The sequence below is a fragment of the Lissotriton helveticus genome, chromosome 7 (genome assembly GCF_964261635.1).
Source record: "Lissotriton helveticus chromosome 7, aLisHel1.1, whole genome shotgun sequence".
In the NCBI taxonomy this organism is placed as follows: domain Eukaryota; kingdom Metazoa; phylum Chordata; class Amphibia; order Caudata; family Salamandridae; genus Lissotriton; species Lissotriton helveticus.
The window spans coordinates 1,298,998,229-1,299,020,180 of record NC_136068.1 but is presented as its reverse complement, the minus strand read 5'-3'; the positions used below and the strand labels follow the sequence as shown (position 1 = coordinate 1,299,020,180).

Sequence of the window (21,952 nt, the reverse complement as noted above, 5' to 3'; positions counted from 1 at the left end):
CACGCTGCATGGGCAACGTATCGAGCCAGTCACATTCTCAGGGCGGTCAAAGAAAAACATCCGATCTTCGTATTCTACACGCAGCCGAGATGGAAAGAGCATCGCATATTTCATACCCATGTCTCTCAATCGTCGCTTCACCCCCTGAAACCCCATCCTTTGTTTCTGAACGAACTGGGTGAAATCTGGGTAGAAGCTCACCGTAGTGTTTTCGAACTTCGTAGGGCCGCCCACCCGCGATGCCTGCAGGATAGCGTCTCTGTCTCTCAAGTTGAAAATTCTGGCGATGATGGGACGCGGAGGGGCGCCCAGCTTGGGCTTCCCGCCCGGCACTCTGTGTGCTCGTTCCACCGCAAAGAAGTTGCTCAGGCCTTTGGGGGCAAGATGATTTAGGATGAGGTCCTCGATAAGGAGATCCACAGCTGGGTCTTACAGTTTTTCAGGGACCCCAATATTACGTACGTTGTTGCGTCTAACCCGACTTTCAAAATCCTCCAGCTGGCGAGAAAAGAGATCATTGGAGGATCGTAGATTGCGAACCTCCGTCTGTAAATCGGACACATCAGTCGTAAGGCTGGATGTCTTCAAATCTAAGGATTTGACTTTTTCGTTAGTCTTTGATAAGTCCGCCCTGATCAAGTTGACATTGATTGCCACAGAGTCAAGCTTTAGGGCCAGAGCCTCATATTGTTGTCCGATAGAGGTCTTCATACTAGCAATGGCGCCCATGACATCATGCAGGGTCAAGTCATCCACCGCCGCTGAGTCGTCTCCCGCATCTCCCAGGGACCTACACGTACCACCGGGGGACCCCTTAGGATGAGTGTAACGATCCATGATGTTCGATTGAATAGCGCCCCCCCGGTGAACGGTCTTGGTCTTCCGTTTCTCGCTTTCGGGTTTGCTCGCCATATTGGGTGTTGCGCCCCTGAGGGGCCTTCGAGACCTGGTAAAAATGGCTCCTCTCAATTCACTCACCGGGATCACCTAAAACAAGTTCCAGCCCAATGTCACACGACCAGAGGTACTCGATGGCAATCAAACAGTGGAGTTGCGGGGTCAGATTGCATCCCAGGTTGCCAGAGCGGTCTCGGGACAGGAGCAGGCCGAGGAGCCAAAAACGAAACCGAAAGTTAACTCCAGGGTTGTGAGCAGGGCCCCGTTGGCCGTTGTTGTTCAATTACTACCTGGGCACCACATTGACTCGAGCCCCGGGCAGTGCCACGGAGCGGGCCACAAAAGGTCGAAGTGCCGTTGTTACGGTTGCCGGAGTCCAAATCGATTTCTGAAAGCAGCTATTAAATCAGCTGGGTTGCGTCTTCAATAACCTGTCGTCATAATCAGGATAATGTTCAGGATAGATGCGGGAGGTGGCAAAGGTCTCGGGAGCCCTGTGCTCACGCGGCCATCTCGGTTGCGCGCGAAGCTCCTCTCCCCCAAAAAATATTTTTCATTGAGATTGTCCTAAGGTCAAGATTAAAAACAGCCTGATAGTGTGAAAATATGACTATCTTATAGCAATAGATGAAAGGTCAACATTTTCAGCCGTGAAGGTAACAATAACCGGCTTTCGTCAGGACCTACAAGAGTGATGCGCTACTGCAAGTGTTTACACAATATATGTATAACAAATTCAAAAACATTACTTAGAAAATTAATGCAACAGTGTTTGTGTACCACCCTACCAGAACCTGGTGTGTACCGAAGTTCGAGGTTGGTTTGTATATAATCTTCTTTCCTGTAAGGATACAATTAGTTAATGTGTGTTGCTAATAGGTGAATATGAGTCTTCTGAGCAAATGCACAGTTTACTTGTTCTCTAAAATATTTTGGAAAAATGCCCAATAAGTGACAAAGCATGTAATGACGACCTAATATAATTCAATAAAGTTGTACTCACCCAGCTTTATGTGGGAGTATGCCTCACCTCACCCGGCAACTGCTCAGTGAATGAGGTCCCGCTCTATTTGTGGGTAAACAAGGGAACACGAATGAAAAGAGACTCCCAACGTGTCCCTTGTAAAACAGCAAATTCGTAACCATAATTGTAATTACAATTTTGACAATAGATTAGAGGGCTAAAGAAAGCATGACCAGCCAAGAAATGTACGTGATATATTCATAAAATTCAAATGAAGTTCAAATAGAGCCCAGATTCAGAAGTCAGCATGGGCTGATGTAGAACCCATATGGAATCAGCTAGGCTCTCACTATGTTCCAAAAGCAAGCTAGAGCAAGGTATAAAATCATGCCTCTCTATATACGGAGTATGTAACCCAAGTTAGCCATAGCAGCAAAAGCAAGCCACCCACCTGTCCGTCGGTACCTCCAGCTGAAGACCAAGCCGAAGGGGAGGGACCGAACGGCAGGACGACTCGCTTTAAATAGTGCTCCTAATTGGTAGATTGTTGAGTGTTAATTTCATGCTGATTGGCATGTGAAACGCGCACCGATGCGAAGTTACGTGGTAGAGCCACTTATCACAAATCTAAGACAGAGCTTACTACGCGCATGCTCTTAAACACAAACGCTTTGCCAGTCAATGCGCATGTGCGCAGCCGAAGACGCTTGAATGGTTACTAGCGCATGCTCAGAACCCAAAACGCTAGCATTGTTAGAGACACGAGCGCGTTTAGCTTTCCCAGGCGCGCAAGTGTAAACAAGCATTTGCAATGCAATAGGTCTCGCATTAGGAAAGTTTGAGCTATTGGAATTGTAAATGACAAATTTTTTAGTTAGGTTTTGTTTTTGAAAATAGCGAAATTAATAGCTTTGTCATTTACAATGCCAATAGTTATAATTTTTGCAAATGTGACACATATAGCACTTGTAATGCAATATGTGTTGTATTTACGTGACTTACATGTATTGATATTACAAATAACAATGGCTTTTAATTTTTTTAACATAATTAATACTTAAATAAAAGGTATTGTAATTTATAATGGCAATAGCTTAAACTTTTGTAAATAACTTGTGAAGATTATGTTCTGTGTCTTTTATTGTTACAAAACTCCTAGAACAGAAGTGAAATATTAACATCTTTTTGTTACATTTGTAATAAAGCTTGAAACATTGAGAGAACATATTTGAACTAGTTGTTGAATGGTTGCACAGATTGATGTTGTGGTGGCGAATGAGTGATGCGGGGTGAGGATGTGTGGGGTAAGAGGGTGTGTGAGGATGAGGGTGTGGGGTGAGGGTGTGGGGGTGAGGGTGAGTGGGGGGTGAGGGTGAGTGGGGGGTGAGGGTGAGTGGGGGGGAGGGTGAGTGAGGGTGTGTGAGGGCGTGTGAGGGGGTGTGAGGGTGAGGGGGTGTGAGGGTGAGTGAGGGTGAGTGAGGGTGAGTGAGGGTGTGTGAGGGTGTGTGAGGGTGAGAGGGTGTGATTGTGTGAGGGTGACTAGGAGAAGCTGGCAGTGTAGTTCTCCTGTTCCACACCTAGTGGCACAACATCACTGAATAAAAGAGGAATGGCAGTCCACACAAGTCAATAAATCGCATAATCAGCCATTGGAAAATGTGAGAATATTCGGACGCCGCTAACGAAGAATGAAATCTTGCACAAACATCAAGATCCAGTGTGAGGGGCCCTGGAGCCGAACTGAAACCAAATTGGCACGCAGCCCTAACTGAGACACTGTGGTGTTCTACGGAGAATAGTAGCCCCTCGCAGTGCACTATGGATCCTACACCCTACTCACAATAAAGAGGGAAGACATTTTAACAAGCAGAGTGCATTTAAACAGCACTTAAAGTGCAGAAAGCAGGTGCGATGCATTAATCTCCGGCAGAGAGCGATACGAATGACACGTGATGGCCGCTGCGACTCAGACACACCGTGTAGCATCCAGCATCAATCACAATAGCAGGAGCTGCACTCAGAGCGTCACCTACCTTTCAAGCCCCCCCCCTCGTTTTTTCGTCCCACTTAATGCCCTGGGTGCAAAGGACGCACAGCTCTCACTGGCATCTTCAGCGAGTAAACACTGCGGTACATACACTATAATACAATCCTCGCACGGACTTTGCTAGGTTGTTCGGCAGGAATCAAGCCGGATGTAGCTCGAGAAAGCTCCTAGACTAGAGGCTTGGGGTGACTGGCACACAGTTCACTGTCGGTGAGTGGACTGGAGAGCTGAGCTTCAGGGCAGCAGAGGGCGTGTAGGGGCACCTCACTCAGGCATCAATGCAGGGTTTGGGGGGGGGGGAAGCATCCTTAAATTAAGCACTGCCTGGACCACAGGGGTAGAATGGGGTTTCTAAAAGACCCAGGATACGGGCGTCTTCAGGTAAATGATTTATGTTTGAAGTCTGGGGCTCACCAGCTGCTACAGGAGGCCTCTCGTCTGCGAGGTGACAGCCGCTTCTAAAACTTATTTTACGTCACGTGACAGCTCTTGTGCAAGCACAGCGCCAAAGTCCAATAAAGAGCTGCATTTGAAACAAGACGTGTGCGTGCGGAAAACTGCCGTGGGGCGGGACTTCCGTTTCCTGCTGGAAGCCCGCGCCCACGGAGTGGCTGGCTAGGAGAGGAGCAGTGGTTGGGACCTGCCGCAGTACCCATAAACGATCAAGTGACACGACACGTGGGAAAGGTCTTTCAGTGGAAGCAATTTTTAAATAGTCAAAGCAAGGTTGTTTCCCAAATTATTTCTTTCCTATAACATACATTGGTAGAAGTTACTCTTTATAACAGTAGAATTCGTATGATTTTCACCTTTAAAATGTGTGTACATCACCAGACGAAAGTCAAAAAATAGCAACCAGACTCAACTGCCGTTGAAATGTAAATGTTGCACTACAAAGGAATGAAATATCTTCCTGCTGAGTGTTTAACTTGTACACAACGCGAAGTCATGCACAACCCACTTCTTCCAGAGAATAAAAAAAAACACAAGAGGCGTGTTGCTCTCGAGCCATGTACCAACAGAAGAGAAGTACATATTCATGTAGCTAAGAGGGCCGGAACTTGGAACACATAAATGATGGCTCATCCCAAATACCGATAAGCACAAAAGAATATTTCACTCACGTGGACATGTAAAGATTGCGCGATGTATGGCACAGAATTAAGCGCTTCGACGCCTCGTCAGGGGTAGTAAGCGCTACATAAATGCAATTACAATTACAATGTGATTGCGCCACCCTGCTATAGTGTGAAGTCGCCTGTGCTCCTATCATTCAAGTGTGAATGAAGCATGTAATTTGAGCCCACTACAGGGGTGTGACTGTTGTCACTGCGCAGAGCACACCTGCTCTATGGGGCCAACGGACCATGAAGTCACAACTGCATGGCAGGACTGTATACACCACCTATGAGGCAGATTATTCTCCTCGTGTTTTCTCGCCTAGCTCGGCCCGCAAACCCTCGGTGGCAGGGTTCAATGGCACACCTCTGCCGACTGCAGCCTCTCAACACCTGGCCCACGAGGGCTGCGCAGCCAAGGATGCTGAATCATCAGCAGCTGCAGCATCACGGCCATTCATGACATCAGCACATGGCCTGTAGTGAGCATCCGCGCATCCTTGTCTACGGCGTTCTCCCTGCCAGGTATCAGCATCCCCGTGCAAATCTGGTGGCCCATCGCCATAAGATATATAACACCTTGCCAACCCTGCTTCCCTTATACAAGCACCAGCAACCCGTGCCAAGACATGCATCCACTAGCTGACACTAGCACCCCTTGCCCCGCATCAGCTTCGTCTTTGCCCACACGAACACTTCCTCCTCGCACCTGCATCCCGTAAGCCCACAAAGTCGTGTCCCCTTGTTCACAACGAATCCCACTATGCTCACACACACCCTTTACCCGTAATGGTACATTCTAATAGCGCCGCACTTGTCTGGCTCTGGGAGAACGTACGGTATGGCCACTACCCCACTTCTCTAGGAAGTGGTCCACGCTGCCCTTGCCATGTCAAGGAACCGCAGATGTAGGTGCACGGCGCTCTTATCGGCAGATGCCGCAGCGGTTCCGTTTCGTCTTGGAGCCCGGGGGGATGTCATCCTTTACCGCTGCCCGGTGCTCAGGTCAAGGAGTGTACAGCACACTGGTATAGCGCACTCCAGTACCAACCGCCTCCGCCCTGCCGCTGCTCATCGGTCATAGCGCCGCACATTACTGCTGGAGGTTAACGCCGGCCGGACTCAACCAGTACAATTACATAGGGGTAGCGCACTGAATCGTAAAATACAAAACGGCTGGAAGAGAATGACGCCGCCACCTGTCTCCCCTGTAGTTCGTTTTTCTGTCGTAAAAACAGAATCAAAGCATATTCGGCTGCCTCCGTGCAATAACAAGGACTTTAGGGGAGTGTTTCAATGTTTCCTCCCCTGGAAGCAGTTTCTTAGTCCAGCCCGCGGTGCTTCCCATTCTGGAACGCAAACACTTCGTCCTAGCAACGGCAGAGGAAACGCCTACCTTCACAGACAAGAGATGTGCACGCGTACGGAGTGCACATCTCCTGTCCGCGCGTGCCACCTCCTGTCTACCTTCAGAACCAAAGTGGCAACAAGAAAAGCATTGACGGCTGAAAAAAACCAGGAAGTCAGGCATCCTTGCCCGTGACATGGGCGGGGCCTGTGACGTGGCCGGAAGAGGCCGGTGATGCTCGTTGTTGCGGGGCTCCCATCATGGAGGGAGAGCCCCGCGGTAGCGTGAAAATCCAGAGAAATGCCCCGCGTGTGGAGATGCACCGGAAAAGAGCACGGTGAGTGGAGGGGGGGATCTGTGTGTGCGCGCGCGTGTGTGTGTGCGCGCCCCGTGAGTGGTGGGGGAGGGGGGTGCGTGCATGCGTGTGTGTGCCTGCCTGCCTGCCTGTGTGTATGCCTGGGGGGGGGGGAAAGGGGGGGAGTGTGTGCGCGTGGGAATGTGTGTGCACATGCGTGACTTTGCCTGTGTGTGATTGCGAGAGCATGTGAATGGCAGGCAGGGGATGTGCACAACGCCGTGCGCGCCCTCGAGGGCAAATCGGAGACGGCAGAGGCTCGTGCTTGTACACCGTCTCACATTCCCCCAGACACGCCAGCAAAAGATCTTTCGCAGACAAAAGCATGCTTCGCATGCTTTTTAGGTCTGCTCGACCTAAAAAGGGGGGGAGGGAAGCACATTGCTGAGAACCCAACTCGCAAGACCCCGGTCTCACAATAAATATTCAAACTTATAATCGTTGCCTTACAAGTTTTACTCCATTATGTCTGGCCCTCAGTATGTGCTCCTGCGTGCAAATCGGAACAATGAAAGATGACTCTAGTATGTGCCGCTAAAAAGATATAATACCGAGGCACCAGACAGAAAAATGTTTTTGCACTAAATGAAATAAATGCTAATAGGTATAAAACTAACGCACTATGTGTAGGCCAACGGATATGCACATACACAGCCTGCTGTAAGAGCATCTCAAAGTCATATACGTGAATTCCTCAGAGGAGGGGTGTTCATTCCGTCTTACATGTACAGAAAGTATGTCATTATTAGCCATCAGACAAGAGTGTTGAGGAGTTCTTAGGGATACTCCACCTATCCGAAAAATACTCAGAGCCGTCAAAAGACTAGTTCATGAAGTGAGACTGGAGGGGGACCCCTGCAAAGATGTTATTATCAGTCAGATAAAAAGGGAGCCATGACTATAATAGCTCGTCAAGTAAACTAACCTTATCTGTACATTCATGGATCTGCCTACTACATGTACGGTTCTGCTTGTAGTGGGCGTGTCGTAAGTTGGACTTAGAACTGCTCTGACCCAACAGATGTACTATATGTAAATAACAAGGGTCATCGCCTGTTTACAGTGAGGCCCACGGGATCTCGTCATTAAGATCCTTGCTATCACATTTCAATTTGAAAATCCACTTTTGTTCTTTAATGAACAGGAATCTCGAAATGTCACTTATATGTGGTGGAATAAAAGGACGTTCCAGCACAAGCCACCGCATGTCGTCTGCCTTGTGTTTTAGGGAAAGAAAATGATTTGTGAGACACGTGGATTGTTTGTTACAGCGAATTGTGCTTTTGTGTTCACTGATTCTTAGTTTAATTTTCCGTGTGGTATAGCCAATGTATCTGAGAGAGCATGGGCAAATGATCATGTAAATAACCATTGTATGCAAACTGGTGCATACGAGGCCAAAGATACAGCCCCATGATAATATCAACACATTGTGGGGTATACCTCCGGTCTGGGGCCATCATCCCTGTGGATCGTGTAGTGTTTGTCCACAAACACGTAAGACAGATTCTGTAGGCATTGGCACCGGTAAGCCTTGGATTCTGAAGACTCATACCAACTGTAACTTGGATAGAGTTATTTACATGATCATTTGCCCATGCTCTCTCAGATACATTGGCTATACCACACGGAAAATTAAACTAAGAATCAGCCAGCACAAAAGCACAATTCGCTGTAACAAACAATCCACATGTCTCACAAATCATTTTCTTGCCCTAAAACACAAGACAGACGACATGCGGTGGCTTGTGCTAGAACGTCCTTTTATTCCACCACATATAAGTGACATTTCGAGATTCCTGTTCATTAAAGAACAAAAGTGGATTTTCAAATTGAAATGTGATAGCAATAGTCTTAATGACGAGATCCGTGGGCCTCACTGTAAACAGGCGATGACCCTTGTTATTTACATATAGTACATCTGTTGGGTCAGAGCAGTCCTAAGTCCAACTTACGACACGCCCACTACAATCAGAACCGTACATGTAGTAGGCGTACCCATCAATGTACAGATAAGGTTAGTTTACTTGACGAGCTATTATAGTCATGGCTCCCTTTTTATCTGACTGACACTAACATCTTTGCAGGGGTCCCCCCCCAGTCTCACTTCATGAACTAGTCTTTTGACAGCTCTGAGTATTTTTCGGATAGGTGGAGTATCCCTAAGAACTCCTGAACACTCTTGTCTGATGGCTAATAATGACATACTTTCTGTACATGTAAGACGGAATGAACACCCCTCCTCTAAGGAATTCACGTATTTGACTTTGAGATGCTCTTACAGCAGGCTGTGTATGTGCATATCCGTTGGTCTACACATAGTGCGTTAGTTTTATACCTATTAGAATTTATTTCATTTAGTGCAAAAAACATTTTTCTGTCTGGTGCCTCAGTATTATAACTTTTTAGCAGCACATACTAGAGTCATCTTTCATTGTTCCGATTTGCACGCAGGAGCACATACTGAGGGCCACACATAATGGAGTAAAACTTGTAAGGCAACGATTATAAGTTTGAATATTTATTGTGAGACCAGGGTCTTACGAGTTGGGTTCTCAGCAATGTGCTTCCCTCCCCCCCTTTTTTACACTTGCGCGCCTGGGAAAGCTAAACGCACTTGTGTCTCTAACAAATCTAGCGTTTTGGGTTCTGAGCATGCGCTAGTAACCATTAAAGCGCCTTCGGCTGCGCACATGCGCATTGACTGGGAAGCGTTTTTGTTTAAGAGCATGCGCGTAGTAAGCTCTGTCTTAGATTTGTAATAAGTGGCTCTACCACGTAACTTTGCGTCGGTGCGCGTTTCACACGCCAATCAGCATGAAATTAACACTCAACAATCTACCAATTAGGAGCACTATTTAAAGCGAGTCGTCCTGCCGTTCGGTACCTCCCCTTCGGCTTGGTCTTCAGCTGGAGGTACCGACGGACAGGTGGGTGGCTTGCTTTTGCTGCTATGGCTAACTTGGGTTACATACTCAGTATATAGAGAGGCATGATTTTATACTTTGCTCTAGCTCGTTTTTGGAACATAGTCAGAGCCTAGCTGATTCCATATGGGTTCTACATCAGCCCATGCTGACTTCTGAATCTGGGCTCTATTTGAACTTCATTTGAATTTTATGAATATATCACGTACATTTCTTGGCTGGTCATGCTTTCTTTAGCCCTCTAATCTATTGTCAAAATTGTAATTACAATTATGGTTACGAATTTGCTGTTTTACAAGGGACACGTTGGGAGTCTCTTTTAATTTGTGTTCCCTTGTTTACCCACAAATAGAGCGGGGCCTCATTCACCGAGCAGTTGCCGGGTGAGGTGAGGCATACTCCCACATAAAGCTGGGTGAGTACAACTTTATTGAATTATATTAGGTCGTCCATTACATGTTTTGTCACTTATTGGGCATTTTTCCCAAAAATGTTAGAGAACAAGTAAACTGTGCATTTGCTCAGAAGACTCATATTCACCTATTAGCAACACGAATTAACTAATTGTATCCTTACAGGAAAGAAGATTATATACAAACCAACCTCGAACTTCGGTACACACCAGGTTCTGGTAGGGTTGTACACAACCACTGTTGCATTAATTTTCTAAGTAATGTTTTTGAATTTCTTATACATATATTGTGTAAACACTTGCAGTAGTGCATCACTCTTGTAGGTCCTGACGAAAGCCGGTTATTATTACCTTCAGGGCTGAAACATGTTGACCTTTCATCTATTGCTATAAGATAGTCATATTTTCACACTATCAGGCTGTTTTTAATCTTGACCTTAGTCCAATCTCAATTAAACATATTTTTTGTCCTTCTAGTCATTTTTAATTGTCACTTTCACTCTGCATTGCACATCATCAGCACCACCTTTTTGAGATCACTTTTAGCTGGGCCAATTACTGGCCTGAAAACTAGTGCTGCATAGTTATTCAATTTTGGTTTGGCTGCACAGATTTTCCACAATCATCTCCCAGATGATGATGTTCCGCCAGGGTGGTGGGCGGATGGGCTGATGGGATTTGTTTCTGAGCCAGGTGCTACTCAAATCGTGATAGTGTAATTTTTCATCTTCTTGGGCACTTGCATAGTTGATATTGTGTTGTTCGTTAGTCTCCTGGTGCCTTTTTCATGTATTGAATTGGGGGTGTGGAGATGACACAGTCGGTAAAAATTGTCCCTGGACCCTATTTTGAAAAATTGTGTTTTTACGTTTATATACGTTTCAAAAGAAAGGACGTTTTCTGAATAATTGTGTCTCAAAATAAAAAATATAGCACTTTCAAAAAATGTAGATGTGGTTTGATATATTTGAAGGATTTTTCCTGACACTGTGGGCCATTCCAGAGTGATAAGAAATGATTTCGAACTGTGATGAGCTCAGCCAGAAAGAGCCACACTTCTCACCCCCCTGTGACTGAGTCAGAACACAGAACTCTTCACCAGGAGCGCCCGCTTCATCAATCTGCCCGGGCTACCCCATAACTGACTGATGCTATTGGCTGACCATCAGCCCTTGTCATCTTGTCAGGATTTTTTCTTCTGCAGTTTAATTCCCAAATAACCTACTCAAAGATATTCTGTAATACTACCTAGGAGATTTATTGCTATACTTGTTATATTTAACTTCCACAAACACAGTTTGATGTGTATTTATGTGCTTAATATACACCCAGGATATTGATTATATCCTGGTTAGCTACTATCTTCTTCTTCTTGTGTGAGTACAAACAACACACGTCAGCTAACTCTCCCCAGTAGGGATACCTGCAGCTCATATCCGGTGTAGCAGGCCTGATTGTTATTGCCTGTGGTTCCCTCAGAGCTGGCGATGATGTGAGCTGCAGTTCCCATTGTCTGGAGCCAGCCAGGGGAAGAGGCAGTGGAGCAGGAAATATCACGTCTTATGGTAAGAGAGATCTCGAACTTCGGCAGGAGATACTGAATGAGTTTATACTGTATCCTGATCACAGGTGTCCTATGTGTGGCAAGGTGGTGTTGATTTGTGATTGGCTCCTGGTTTGTGTGCATGTACGGCGAGTCCAGATCACAGGTGTTGTCTGTGGCAGCCATGTTGGTTTGGGATTGGCTCCTGGTCTTGGTGAGCAAACGCTGGGTCCTGATCACAAGTATTGCATATGTCAGTGTAATTCGTTTGTGATTGGCTGGTTTTAGTACGCTGGGATCCTGACCCCAGATGTTGTGTCTGCATGATTTGCTCCTGGTTCTGATGCAGACCATAGTCATGTAATCTGATTATATTTTAACACAGGGTTCTTCAACGAGTAGCTCATAAGCTACTGGCAGCTCTACAGCTACCTAAAAAGAGCTCTCCTGTGTGCAGTCCAGCCTAATAAATTCGAAGCTTTTGTTTGGTTGAATTAATATATGAATATCCAAATTGACAGCTATGTATTAAAGACAAACATGTTGCTTATTTTAAGAACGTATAAACTGATGTTTGGAGAAAAATGGTTGAATTTGCAAAATATATTTAAAGCTGATATTTGAATGATAAATCATGCAGGGTTGGGGAGACACTAATATAACCTTGGCGCCAGAGGCATTGCAACTATGGCTGTTACGTATTACCCAATTAGCCATATGGAGCCATTCCACATTGACAAAGCCTTTTTTACATGACTACTACAACTATGCCACAGTTATTAATCTTGCATATGGTGGTCACTAATGTATGTATTTATCTGATGTGGTCCCCAGTACAACACTGATAATATTAGTAACTTAGGATGATTTCCATTGAACATAAGTAGCGCTTCATACAGAAATGTTTAGACACCCCATCTTCAACAGGATCACATTTGATGGTTTTACAAAGAAGCCACTGCCAGAGCTGTATTCAGAGCAAAGATTGCACTCTTTGGGTCGATTGGCCTTGGCAGCCCCTCCTGCCATGTCTGGGTCTGATGCCAGCTGTGAGGTCATGGCTTTGCTGGTGTGCCTAGCACTAGTCCGCCCCCGCTGTCAGAAGCTTTAAAAATTATCAATGCCGTCTTTGTCTTGCTGTGCTGTGGTGCTGTTTGCATGCTGGAGCACAAAAAGCTTCACAGGTATAAAAAGCAAACAAAATGACCACTGACAAAGCCAGGAGGTCTGGCATGGGCAAGCTGGTGCTATGGTTCATTTTTTATTGCACAAAATAAAAAAAATAACAATAAAGGTGCTGCCACCTATACACAGCCAGCTTATGATTTAACAAAAAATGTTACATTTAAAAGACATTCCCTGGTGTGGCTGTTTTACTAGTGTTCTTTTTAAATAGCAAGCCTTTCAGTTCTGCTATGTATTTCATTATTATTTGTGAGGGAGACAATACTAAATCACCATCTAACCAAGCACTCAAATCACAGGCCAATTGAATGTTACTTATCACAGCAAACTACAATCTCACTTAAACACTTTCTAACACCAACATTAAAAATGAGACTGAAAATAAAGTGCAAACAAAATAAATAGCCAGCATTTAAAGTTAATATAAAAATAAATCAAATATAGTAAGCACACTTTGAACTAGCCTTGTCACTGAAGAGAAATAAACTATTTTTTGGTGGATGTGATCAATGCACGGGCGTTGTGCAGTTACTCAAAGTGAAGTGAGCCAACAGGTTAAGTGAACTGACTAGCTTCCCCATGCTGTATGCAGTGGTAGATGGAAGCAAAATGTACAAGGCCAATGGATGTAGCCTGCTAACCATTAACCCATTCATTTTTTTTTTTTTTATGAACTATTTAGAACAACAGTAGTCTGGCAAGAGAGCAAAAGCTATCTCAAAGGCCAGACATAAACAAGCATTGACATAGCCAAATAGGTCTCGCTTATGCAAATGTGTTTAAACCATGTACCCCAGTGCGGCTGCTGATCAGCATGGCTAAAAGCTAGTGGTGTGGAGTGGGGTGGGGTTGGGTAGATTGGATTGGTGATGGGGTAGAGTGAAATAAGGTAGATTGGTGTAGGGTGGAGTGGGGTAGACTGGCGTAAAGTGGAGTGGGGTAGAGTGGGGTAGAACGGAATGGGGCGGATTGGGGTAGATTGATATGCCAAAGCTGGGTAGATTAGCATTGTAGATTGGAATGGGGTAGATTGAATTTGGGTAGATTGGGGTGGGGTGGAATGTGGTAGTTTGAACTGGGATATATCGGGGTAGATTGGAGCCGAGTGGGGTAGATTGGGAAAAATGGAGCAGAGCACAGTTGAGTGGGGTAGATTAAAGTGGAGTGGGGTAAATTAGACTGGAGTGGGGTGGATTTGGGTGAATAGGGTTAGATTGGAATGGAGCGGGGTAGATTTGAGTGGCATGTGGTAGCATGGAGTGAAGTTGAGTGGAGTAGGTTAGGTAGAGTAGAATGAAGTAAGCAGATTGGAGTGGGGTAGATTGGGGTAGAGTGGAGTGGTGTAGATTGGAGTGGAGTGGCGTTGGATAGATTGTAGTGGAGTTGAGATTGAAGTGGAGTGAGATAGATTGAGGAAGAGTGGAGTGTAGTGGGGTAGATTAGGGTTGAGTGGGGTAGTTTGGGTGGATTAGATTACAGTAGATTGGAATAGAGTGCGGTAGATTGGGGTGGGGTAGAATGAAGAGGGATGATTGGTGTGGGGTAGTTTGGAGTGGGTACACTGGAGTAGGCTAGAGTGGGGCCGATTGCAGCAGGGTGGGGTGGACTCGGGTAGAATAGGGTAGTGTAGATTGGAGTCGAGTAGATTGTGGTTGGATAGTCTGGGGTGGGGTGGGGTAGATCGGAGTGGGGTAGAGTTGAATAGGGTAGACTGGGTTGGGGTAGATTGGAGTTGAGTGTACTGGGGTGGAGTGGGTTAGATTGGAGTAGAGTGGGGTAGATCAGAGTGGAGTGTGGAAATTGCAATAGGGTAGATTGGAGTGAGTTAGATTTGGGTAGATTGGAGTGTGGTAGAGTGGAGTGGGATTGACTAGCGAAGTGGGCTAGATTGGAGTGGTGTGTGGTAGATATGGGTAGAGTGGGGTAGAGTGGAGTAGAGAGGGGTAGATTGGAGTGGGGTAGATTGAATTGTGGTAGATTGTGGTGGAGTGGAGTTGACTGGGGTGGAGTGGGGTAGAGAGGAGTGGGGTAGACTGGAATGGGTTATATCAGAGTGGGGTAGAGTGGAGTGAGATATATTGGGGTAGATTGGAGCGAAGTGGGTAGACTGGAGAAGAGTGGAGTGCAGTGGATTGGGGTAGAGTGGAGTGGGGTAGACCGGAGCATTGGCAGTCCATGCAGGTAAGCGTGGTGGGGCGGGGCAGGTGCGGAGGGGTAGAAGTGGTAAACAATGGAATAGGGAAATTTAAATAAATAAAGATATAAAACCACTTACCTTGTGCTCGCCACAACGTTGTGTCGGTGATGCAGTGAGCGCAAGGTAAGTAGTTTTATTGATTTATTTAATTTAATTCCCTATTCCGTCGTTTGTCACTTCCACCCCACACCAACCCCTACCCGGACCTCACCGCACTTACCTGCACGGGCCATCACTGGACTGGAATGGGGTAGATTGGAGTGGAGTGGGGTAGACTGGAGTCGAGTGGGGTAGTTTGGGGTAGAGTGGAGTATGGTGGATTGGATTGGAGTGGGCAGAATGGAGCTGGATAGATAGGAGTGGAGTGGAGGGAGATAGACTGGGGAAGAGTGGAGTGTGGAAGATTGTTATGATTAGAGTAGGTTACATTGCAATGGACTGGGGTAGATGGGAGTGTGGTAGATTGAAGAGTGATGTTTGGAGTGGGGTAGATTGGGGTAGTGTATATTGGGGTAGAGAGGTTAGATTCGAATGGACTGGAATAGATGTGTGAGGGCGGTGGTAGATTGGAGTGGGGTAGATTTGGCTAGAGTGGATTGAAGTGTGGTTGAGTGAAGTGGGGTAGAGTGTGGTAGATTGAAGTAGGTTTGATTGTGAGGGAGTGGAGTAGATTAGAGTGGAGTGGGGTAGAACGGAGTGGAAATGAGTTGGTTAGATTGCAGTGGAGTTTGGAATGGGGTGAATTGGAATGGAGTAGAGTAAATTGGAGTGGGGTAAATTGGAGTGGAGTAGATTGGAGTGTGGTAGACTGGAGTGGATTCGGGTAGATTGGAGTGGAAAAGAGTAGATTGGAGGTGGGGGATAGGAGAGGATTCAGATAGATTGGATTTTAGTGGGTTGAGGTGCATTGGAGTGTGGTGGATTAGAGTGGAGTGAGGTAGACTGGGGTAGAGGGGAGCAGAGTGGGGTAGATTTGAGTGGAGTGCAGTAGATTGGGGTGGGTTTAGAGTCTGGTAGATTGGAGTGGGGTGGGCTGACTGGGTTAGATTGAGTGGAGTGGCATAGTGTGGAGTATGCATGGTGTGTAGAGCACTGCCATTATAGAAACACATTTCAATTGAAATGAGCATTACATTTGCACCGAAATACGGTTTTACTGCACACTAACAATAGTGTATTCAAATGTTATCACCTAGTGTATTGATGTGTTTTTGATCAAGTTCAAATACTTGTTTTCTCCACCACACTTCAGAATTACAAAGAAAATGTGCTTCATTTGTACTAATTCTGATACATTCTGAAACATCAGCACAGTTCACTTTTTTATTGTGTGCTAGAAGAAAAGAGCACCCCTTCTTGTCTTACATGGGTACTCAGCATGATTATCACATAGATTCTCTCACTTTGAAGTCAGAGAAAGAAAAATAAACACCAAGCTCCCTGCAAGAGAGAGCCAGACATTTGACCTCTGTCTTTGAATGCACAGCAAATGTGACAAGATAAGAGCAAGATTTAAAGGCCTGTTTACAGAAAGTGGGTTTGTGCGATAATACAGTAAACACAGTTTAGGCAATGGGGCAATGGGAGGGACAAACTGAACCTGGACAGCCTAAAGCAAATAAAGCCAGCAAATAGAAAGCCAGATTGTGTGAGTTACAAACCTCAAAATCAATGGTAAGCAACGGGCGAAATGCATTCCCAGGTCAACGTTCTGAAAGTCCTCAAGATGTCTATAGCAAACCAGACATGTAGGCTGCGACCAAAAAAGGGAGGTATGGGTGGGAAATCAGCATAAAAACAGCCCTAGGCCTCAAGAGCAGCAGAAACAGAGCTAGAGGGATACAATATGTGGTACTGCAGACAGAGCAGAGGGGTATAAAGAGGTTTATAAAATGTGGTAGACCAGACAGAGCAGAACAAGATCCAAAAAGTATTACAAAAAATAACACCTGCGAAATAAGTGGTATGGCGCCTGGAAAAAAGCATTAAAAGTGGCAGAGGAACATCTTAAACAAAGTGGAGAACAAATAGCGAAGCACAGGATTCGGGAAGGAGCATGAAAACAAGTATGAACCACTAAAAGGAGGACGGGGTATAAAAAGCAACCAGCAGCCACTGGAGTGGCATTGGACATGAAAAGTGGACTATGTCCTAAAGGAATAAAAGGGCACTTCAAACTCCATTGGGAGCGAATGGCAACATAAGGCAAGACAAGAAGCACAGGGTACGAACATCGGCATAGGACCTTGAGCCTAAAGAACAATGCACAGGAAGAAAAGCAGATGCACCAAAAAGCATAACTGAAAATGAACAGCAACAAGTGATACAAAGATCTGTAGAAGGCACAACGGGTCATGCAGCCTGTACAGAGAGGGCAATGTACAATCAGGGGCGCAATTCTCAAAAGCACCCACATAATGGTCTGGAAAAAGTTGCGCCACATATAAAACACTGAAGCAGCGAAAGGACACATGTTAAGAGGCAATGCTCCAGAAGAGGGACAAACGCAGAAGAGGAGGTTAGGTCCACACATGGCAGCAAATAAAACACAAGCTAATGAGAGTGACAATAAAGCCAACCTACGGTAGGCAATTGGCGGGTTCTAAGCACACTGTTCATTTTGTAACCAACAGCTTGTAGTGTCTGGCAGGCTTGACCTGAAAACGATTAGCATTGGAGAACCCCAATCTACACAACATATCTGGGATATTAACCTGGTTCCAGCACAGCTGTCTCAGCCTGTAATTACCACCAGAGTTATTGCACTTGCAGGAAACCTAGCATTTAGCACATCCAGGGTTGGGATTACAACTTGAAAGAAATGAGGACATATTTATGATCCTTACCATGGTAACCAAAATGCGAAGCAGAGAATTAGAAGAGAAGCATCAAACATTGTAAACCGTGATGGATGACAGATAGTACCTTCCAGCATGCAGAACTTTTTGCTGTCAATATATCAGTTGGATTAATTTGCAGCAATCGTAACATTTTTGGGCAGAGTAAGTATGGTGCCCCCTAACATTTGCAGAGTAGTAATTATGTGTTTTCACATAGCGCACTTGGGCAGGCCTTGTTGGGATTCATAATCATGACAGGCCCATGACAATGTTCTAAGGTGTGAGCTGTTATCCGCCTGAGATTGCCCACTGGCCATTAGGAGGAGATGCTAGAAGTTTTCAGGTAGATGACAATGCTGTGATGAGCTTCAGAATTCTTTTACATTTGGACTCTTCATGGCTAGAAAGCACATTTTCTTACAGATTGCTTCTAAAGCTTTCTTTCACATGGTGTAATAATCGAATTTGCAACAAATTTAGGGGCTGCTTTATGCCTTGGAGGTATAGTTTCTCCATCACAGCGGCGATGGTGTATCTGTACCACTAAGATAATAGTCCGCCTGCCCCATTTCGATGCTGGCGGGCCATAGGTTTAATCTCGGTGGAGACTACTTCGTCTCCGCTGGGATTGACCCCCTCTGACGGCCCTTTGCATAAAGGGCCATCGGAGGCATACCTGTAATTCCAACGACCTGATTTAGATGGGCGGAATTAGAGGTCAGTTTTCACAGCCCGTCACTGCCTTGAAAACCCTGGTGCTAAGTGGCAGCAAAAACTTCTAAATGCTCACCTCGCCATGGGAGAAGACTCATGGGGAGGCGACATTTTCTTTCTTATTTTCAAAAAGAAAATCCTGTTTCTGGAGTTTCTTTTTTAAAATAAAAAAAAACAGCTTGATGCAGGGCTTCGTTATGTTGACGGTCCCTGCACCAAACTGCAAACAGCATTTGACAGGAAACGGTTTGCGGGCATTTATACATTTGGCAGGTGGCATCTCAGTCAAGGCAACACAGTCACTTACTCCGTCGCCCTGGCAGAGACATAAGCTGCCCACCAACACCTAAATTGGGCCCCTAGTCATTTATATGATAAAGCCTCGGCCAAACTCCTGAGACGGCTCCAACGCATCCTGCACGCCTGATCCTCGACATCCCTCGCTGCAGCCACATCACACCCCACCTGAGAGACCTGCACTGGCTCCCGGTCAACAAGAGGATAACCTTCAAGCTCCTCACCCACGCACACAAGGCACTCCACAACACCGGACCAACGTACCTCAACAGACGACTCAGCTTCTACACCCCCACCCGCCAGCTCCGCTCCGCCGACCTCGCCCTCGCTACAGTCCCCCGCTTCCGAAGAGCGACCTCAGGCGGCAGAACGTTCTCCCACCTCGCCGCCAAGACCTGGAACACCCTCCCCATCCACCTATGGCAGACCCAAGACCTGCTGACCTTCAGAAAATTCCTCAAGACCTGGCTTTTCGAGCAGTAGCAGCATTTCCCACCCCAGCGCCTTGAGACCCTCACGGGTGAGTAGTGCGCTTTACAAATGATATAAATGATTAAAATCCACAAATACTGACTGTAGGAAATAGCATACAGATATTTACTGCGATTTTGACGACAGAAGCAAAGTCTATTTTCGTTTCTTACCTTTATTCAATATAGAAGAAGCATTTACTACGTCTGTCCTTTGGGGAAGTCTTGTGAGAATAATGTATGCTAGCGGTGTTACCTGGTGTATTGTTCTCTTTCATAACCTATTAGATATTTCTTCATTCCCTGCTTTTTTTTATTTTTTATTATTTCCTCGATAACCAAAACCTGTAAAATAGCAGTGAACGTCATTTAGGTTCAAAACACTGATTAACAAGCCTCCTCATAGCCACTAAATTGGAAAGGGGTGCCTCAAACAGTGCACAAAGTACGAAACAGAAACTTGAGAACTGATTGAAATGTGAGATTTGTAGTGCCCTGTCAATGGCTCGGGCTCTTTGTAGTTTATTGCTAACTGTTAGGTCTCTCAGCAAGTTAGCAAACTCCAGCTGCGGGGCCTGATGGAAATCGAGAAGGGAAGGCCTGTGTGGAGACCATAGGGGAAAGGATGGCGGAGCAAGTGGCAGCAGTGGTGGAGAGGGAAAGAGAGAGAGCAATAAGGAGCAGGAGAGTTGAGAGAAGTACGCAAGGGAATAAACAAAAAGAAAAATAGTAGTTCCTTAAAAGCGAGCAGAGGAAGCATAGAAGACAGCCAATCAAAGAGATGGTATAAAAACAGTATGCTCAGTGAAAGAGACAACGACACGATGGACATGGACAAGATGAAATAAGGAAAACAAGCATTTGCAATGCAATAGGTCTCGCGTAAATGCGAGACCTATTGCATTGCAAATGCTTATGTTTAAAACCGAGTGCATCAGTTTCCTTTAACACTGAGTGCGGTGTCCTTGAACCGGGCACCGCGCTCAGTGTTAAAGTAAAAAAAAAAACAGAAGTGGACGGCGCGCTCAACATGAAAGTTCAATATAAATAAATAAAGTGTCCCTAAAGCCGGCGCGGCGCTCAATAAAGTAAATAAGCATATAATTTAGAGCGCATAGCGCTGCAGCCGCCATTGTCCCCATCAGTGTTCATTTTTAAAATAGTGCTCACCCACTAGATAAAGCCCACCTTATAACAAGCCAAGTAAAATGTTCAGTCCTTATGGGTGTTAACAAATGGAGACAAGATGGTAGCAGGGCAAAACTAACAAGCCTCATAATCAATCAAAAGTCAGCATTTTTGAAGGACAATGAGAAAAAGCCAATGACAAATATGGGCGGAGAGTGGACGAAGCTTCCACTCCATACCCTAATACAGCATGCCTCGCAGAGCGAGCAGTGCATGCGCATTGCCGCTAGGCTCGACCTAAACATTTAAAAGAAAGCAAGCGAATGAGAGTGACAGTAAAGTCAACCAATGGGCAGGCTCCAAGAGTTTTATGACATTAGAATGGATTCCGTTGCAACGCATGCTTTACAATGCGAATGCCATTACCACATTTAACCTTTATCACGAATATGCATTTACCATGCATACTTTTACAATGAATTTCTTTGTAAAAGTATGCATGTGAATGGCATATTGATGATAAAGGATTTTCCTGACCCCCTGCTCCAAGTCCGGTCCTTGCGCCCCATCCTTTTTAAAAAAAAAGATTACCCCCTCCCCTGTACCCCTGCGTGACCCCAGTATCAAACCCTCTAACAAATACCCCTCCCCTCCCCTGGATCCTAAAAACAGACCCCTGTGTGACTCCCATTCCTTCCAACCCCCAGACCTTCTTCAAACTACCCTGCCCCAAAGCCCTAGAAGCGGACCCCTCCCCCGGCCCCCGACCCGTCTAAAAACTACCCCTTCCTTGCCCTGAGTATTAAAAGGGGACCTTTAAAACAAATACCCCTCCCCTGCCCTGAACCCTAAATACGGACCCCTGCACGATTCCCTTACCCCCCCGGCCCTACTTCAAAGTACCCGGCCCTGTGCACGAGAAGGGGACCCCTATCCCTCACCTCTCCGGCCCCCAGTCTGTCTACAAACTACCCCTCCCCTGTCCTAAATACATTAAAAGATACATACATTAAATACATTCAAACACATTTAAAATCCCCCTTACTTATCCACAACGTCACCTCTCCAGCTCTTCCGGAGTGCAAACCACGTCGTACAGAGTAAATGGAAGGGTCCGTTTCCTCTAACGATCCAGATAGACCACGTTTACCACACACATACCTTTTCAACACATAGCTTTACAACGTAAAGGCATGCGTGATAAAGGCTGTGGGCCGGATGTAGGTCGGTCGGTAACGGCCGAAAATCGGTATTTTCGGCCGTTACCGACCGAGATTCACAAAATGGTATGTAGGTCCACATATTTTACAGATTCGGAATATTTACCGATCGGTAAATTTACCGAATCTGTAAAATACCGAATCGGTATTTTTACCGAATCGGTAACAATGAGATGTAGGTGGGACTCTTCTGAGTCCCACAAGCCTTACAGAATCGGTATTTTACCATGAAATCCAACTTCATGGTAAAAAACCGATTCCGGTGTGCATGCACATGTGTGCATGCACAC

General features: G+C 45.8%; 1 protein-coding gene and 1 long non-coding RNA gene across 3 annotated transcripts in view; one reads left to right on the top strand and one right to left on the bottom strand.

The window, feature by feature from the left end:
- The window catches only part of LOC144770231 (uncharacterized), a 128,296-nt gene extending 123,873 nt beyond the window's left edge, over positions 1-4,423 (bottom strand). Inside the window, exons 1-3 of one of the 2 annotated variants that reach the window (XR_013598833.1) lie at positions 4,323-4,423; positions 1,901-1,963; positions 1,686-1,738 (exon numbers count right to left, since the gene is read on the bottom strand). This is a non-coding gene — a long non-coding RNA (uncharacterized LOC144770231). The remainder of the gene's footprint in view (positions 1-1,685; positions 1,739-1,900; positions 1,964-4,322) is intronic. The other variant, XR_013598832.1, reaches the window with a different exon arrangement.
- The window catches only part of EVPL (envoplakin), a 239,139-nt gene that overhangs the window by 31,947 nt on the left and 185,240 nt on the right, over positions 1-21,952 (top strand). The gene's annotated exons all lie outside the window — the stretch shown is intronic.